This window comes from Scyliorhinus torazame, chromosome 1 (genome assembly GCF_047496885.1).
Source record: "Scyliorhinus torazame isolate Kashiwa2021f chromosome 1, sScyTor2.1, whole genome shotgun sequence".
Classification (NCBI taxonomy): Eukaryota; Metazoa; Chordata; class Chondrichthyes; order Carcharhiniformes; family Scyliorhinidae; genus Scyliorhinus; species Scyliorhinus torazame.
Genome location: NC_092707.1, coordinates 96,937 through 101,570, shown reverse-complemented (window position 1 = coordinate 101,570; position 4,634 = coordinate 96,937). Strand labels below are relative to the sequence as shown.

Genomic DNA, 4,634 nt, shown 5'->3' with positions numbered 1-4,634 from the left:
CCCATCCCAACACCATTCCCTCAAACTGCTTCCTATTGGAGCAGGACAGAGATACATTCCCTGATATAAAGAGAGGGAGCCTGTGTGAGGTATAAAATGTGAGGGACATTATTGAATAGTGGAACATCACATTTGTAACACCAGAGACAGGGTTGATGAGGGGTAATTTTGGGAGTCTGCTCTCAGGAGACTCAGTCCATGGGGAGTCCACGGCATCAGAAACAGGACTGATTGGCCATGAACACAGGTTATATGATGAGCCAACAGACTGGCCAAGAGCCTGGTCATGTGACCCTGTTACATCTGGAGTGGGAGGGACCACAGTTGCTCTGTGACATCATTCCGAGCGGCTATGATTGGCTGTTGTCTCCTTTGTGATGTCACCTGGAGACGGGTTTGTGATCCTGGTTACACCCCAACAGGGTGACGGCGTCACTCTGGGAGGAGCTGGATTTCAGTCTGGAGGTGACTCCGTGTAGGGGGCTGTTGGAAGAGCAACAAGTGGATCCCTCAGTGTCCTGGAGTTTATAACCACCATCTGTCCGAAAAGACTTTGATCTGCATTGTGTCTGAATCTCAGTGCGGCCTGTACGATGCCATGTACGTAAATCGTTAGTGCCAATGGTCAGTTGATCTAATCAAGCAGCATGTATCTCTGGTTGTTAATAGCAGGCAAAGTACAGACCGCACTTAACCAGCCCGTGCTCACAACACACAAAATAAAGCGTCTCCTGTTAGATATGATTGTGTGATTGGGCAGCACTTGTTGAACAATTTTTAGTGCGCTGACAACTAATTTAGCACTAACAGTAACTTATTTAGCACTAACACTAAATTAGCACTAACACCAACTAATTTAACACTCATACTAACTAAGTTGACATAAACACTAACTAATTTGACACTGACTCTAACTAATTTGACACTAATAACTAATTTAAGATAATCAGTCAAGATCAAATGTGGGTCATTTACACTTTCCACAAAGTGACAAAGGTTCATACAAAAATAGAAGGAATGTGTTCAATTTGCTGTGTGTTTTTGAATTACGCGGACGTTTGGGGAGACTATTGCTCCTCCTGCATTCTCCATGGCAATGCCTCAGCCAATCAGAGTTGACTTGATATCAATCAGAACACTTTAGTTCAAATTGCTGTTATTGTTTGAAATTGGACATAATTCCATTTGTCCCGATCAGTGCAATATGAAAAGCATTGACAATATGTTTCCCTTGTCAGTAATATTGAAATCTTTTCTGTTGTATTCTTGCCCACAGGCAATATGATGGTGATCTTACAGGTGGCAAGCCTGTTTCACCAGGCCCCAGCCTATGAGAGCAGGTAGGTGTACTGAGGGGATGAGAGAAACACGGCGGTGAATTCCAGTAGTGGGGGTAGCAGTAGATTGGTCATGATTTCTGGGGCATGGTTCACCAGTGTTCATGGAGAGTGAATAGTGGTTGGGGAAGAGATAGTGGTTGGGTGAGGGAGGACAGATCACTGGTTATGGGATAGATTACACTGTGTAACTTGTTCGACCTGGTGCAAATAATATTTCTCTCCTGGTCCACAAGCAGTGCTGTAAATACACTCAAGCAAAGGATTTGAGTACAGGAGCAGAGATCAGGGCAGTAATGAGACCATACCTGGAATATTGTGTGCAGGTTTGCTCTCTTTATCTGAGCAAAGATCTTCTTGCTATGGATGGACTGCAGCGAAGGTCTACCAGATGATCGCTGGGATGGCGAGACTGACGTATGAGGAGAGATGGAGTTGGTTAACATTATATTTGCTGGAGTTCAGAAGAAAGGACAGTGGGATCTCATCAATTCAGGAAGGATGTTCCTGATGGTGGGAGTGACCAGAACCATGGGTCACAGTCTGAGGACACAGTAGACCGTTTAGGACTAAGATGAGGAGAAATATCTTCACCCAGAGAGTGGTGAGCCTGTGGAATTCTCACATTGCTCAACCTCAATCGGAATGTGAGCTTCCAGCATGTTCTGGCCTGGAGGATCCTTGATTTGGAGATCACTAATTAATCCTGTCTCATTACATAACAGGTATAAAATATCCTTGCTTGGTTCCAGATCGTATTGTTCTAAGAAACTGTCGTGAATACACTCATTGAATTTCTCCTCCAGGCTAAATTTGTCAATTTGATTTGTCCAATCAGCATCAAGATCAAAATTGTTCACAATTATTGCAGTTACTTTCTTACAGGCCTCCCAAGATTTCTTAATGTACATTTCTTTCCAGAGGGCAGCACGATGGTGCAGTGGTTAGCACTTCTGCCTCACGGCGCTGAGGACCCGGGTTCGATCCCAGCCCCGGGTCACTGTCTGTGTGGAGTTTGCGCATTCTCCCCGTGTTTGCGTGCATCCCACCCCCACAACACAAAGATGTGCAGGGTAGGTGGATTGACCACACTAAATTGCCCCTTAATTGGAAAAAAATAATTGGGGACTCTAAATTTATTAAAAAATTTAAAGACATTTTTTTCCAGACTGTAGCTACTGATAGGGGGTCTCTAAGCGACTCCCACCAGTGAGTTATTTGCTTTGCTTTGTTTAACTTCACATAAACTGATTGTACAACTTGATCTTCTGAGGCAAGACCATTCCTCAAAACTGTACTGATGTCAACATTTATATCAGAGCGACACCAGCCCCTCCTTTTCCATTCAGTCCTTTCCCGTCCGACTTTATTATTTCCGTGAGTTTGCAGTTGAAATTTTGCAAATATTGGAATTTCCCACCTTTGACCTCTTCAATTTCTTCATTTCAGACCAACTTTGAACAGCCCAAGAGAGGTGGTGGCTTTGCTGACAGCTTATTGCCAGCCCTGGCCAGTGTCAACACAGACGTAGGACATGTACAAAGAACAAAGAACAAAGAAATGTACAGCACAGGAACAGGCCCTTCGGCCCTCCAAGCCCGTGCCGACCATGCTGCCCGACTAAACTACAATCTTCTACACTTCCTGGGTCCGTATCCCTCTATTCCCATCCTATTCATGAATTTGTCAAGATGCCCCTTAAATGTCACTATCGTCCCTGCTTCCACCACCTCCTCCGGTAGCGAGTTCCAGGCACCCACTACCCTCTGCGTAAAAAACTTGCCCCGTACATCTACTCTAAACCTTGCCCCTCTCACCTTAAACCTATGCCCCCTAGTAATTGACCCCTCTACCCTGGGGAAAAGCCTCTGACTCTCCACTCTGTCTATGCCCCTCATAATTTTGTAGACCTCTATCAGGTCGCCCCTCAACCTCCTTGTAACTAAAGACCTTTGCCTTGTCCTAACCAGTCGATGCACTCAGCACATGGTGAATGTCTGTGCTGCAGGCTGTGAGCTCTGTCCTCCTAGCTAGCTGCAGCTCGAATGAGCGGGAACTTTGATGCCCCCTGTCTTTATAGTGCGTGTGCTCTAACTGGTGATTGGCTGCGGTGTTGTGTGTGTTGATTGGTCCCACTGTGTGTCCATCAGTGTGTGTGTCTGCACCATGATATACTGGTGTATATTATGAAATCCCCCCTTTTATAAAAGAATGTACCTGTGTGGCAATAAATAGTATATGATGAGAATGGCCCTGACTACGTGTGTGTGAAATATTTACAGGACTATGACGACATAGCCATAAAAACTAAGCTATTTACATGGGATGGTGCCTGGTGCAGAAAAACAGTGTGTCACAAGAATAACGAGATGAACACTATATACAAACCATATAAACGATCAAACAGAAGAACAGAACAAATCAGAAAGTCCATAAGTCCACAAAGTTCACAAATTAAGTCTCTGAGGTGGGCGACGAATTCTGATTGACCGCCTCAAGGGTGAGTCGGGAGCCGCCGGCTGAGGAGCGGGATGGACTGCGTCAGAGTGAGGAGGATGCAGAGTGACTGGGATCTCTGCATAGTCCATGGCAGGGTCAGCAAGAGGGCGAGGCGACAGTGGAGGATCACGTAGCGAGCGCGGAACGAGACAAAGGGCGCGTCGATTGCGGCGCATAATGGAGCCATCCAGTAGACGAACCAGGAACGAGCGGGGGGCCACCTGCTGAAGGACAACAGCGGTTGCAGACCAACCCCCATCCGGAAGATGGATGCGGACGTTGTCATCTGGAGCCAGAGCAGGGAGATCAGCTGCATGGGAGTCATGAGCCGCCTTCTGCTGTGTACGAGACAGCTGCATCCGGCGAAGGACCGGAACGTGGTCGAGGTCTGGGACATGAATGGACGGCACCGTCGTCCTCAGGGTGCAACCCATGAGCAACTGGGCTGGCGACAGGCCAGTGGACAGTGGGGCGGAGCAATAGGCCTGCAAGGCGAGGTAGAAATTGGACCCAGCATCGGCAGCCTTGCAGAGGAGCCGTTTGACTATGTGGATGCCCTCCGCTTTGCCGTTGGATTGGGGGTACAGGGGACTGGATGTCACATGGGCAAAATGTACCGCCTGACAAAGTTGGACCATTCCTGGCTTGCGAAGCAGGGGCCATTGTCCGACATCACAGTGAGTGGGATGCCGTGTCGAGCAAAGGTGTCCTTACAGGCACGAATGACTGCAGACGATGTGATATCGTGCAACCGTATCACCTCCGGGTAATTTGAAAATTAGTCCACAATCAGGACAT

The 4,634-nt window shown here is 47.2% G+C and overlaps 1 long non-coding RNA gene across 1 annotated transcript; it reads left to right on the top strand.

Moving 5' to 3' along the window:
- Window positions 1-462: 462 nt before the first annotated feature.
- Window positions 463-3,594, top strand: LOC140429288 (uncharacterized). The gene is made up of 3 exons (XR_011949023.1): window positions 463-600; window positions 1,277-1,340; window positions 2,787-3,594. It is a non-coding gene; the product is annotated as an uncharacterized lncRNA (long non-coding RNA).
- Window positions 3,595-4,634: the final 1,040 nt, after the last annotated feature.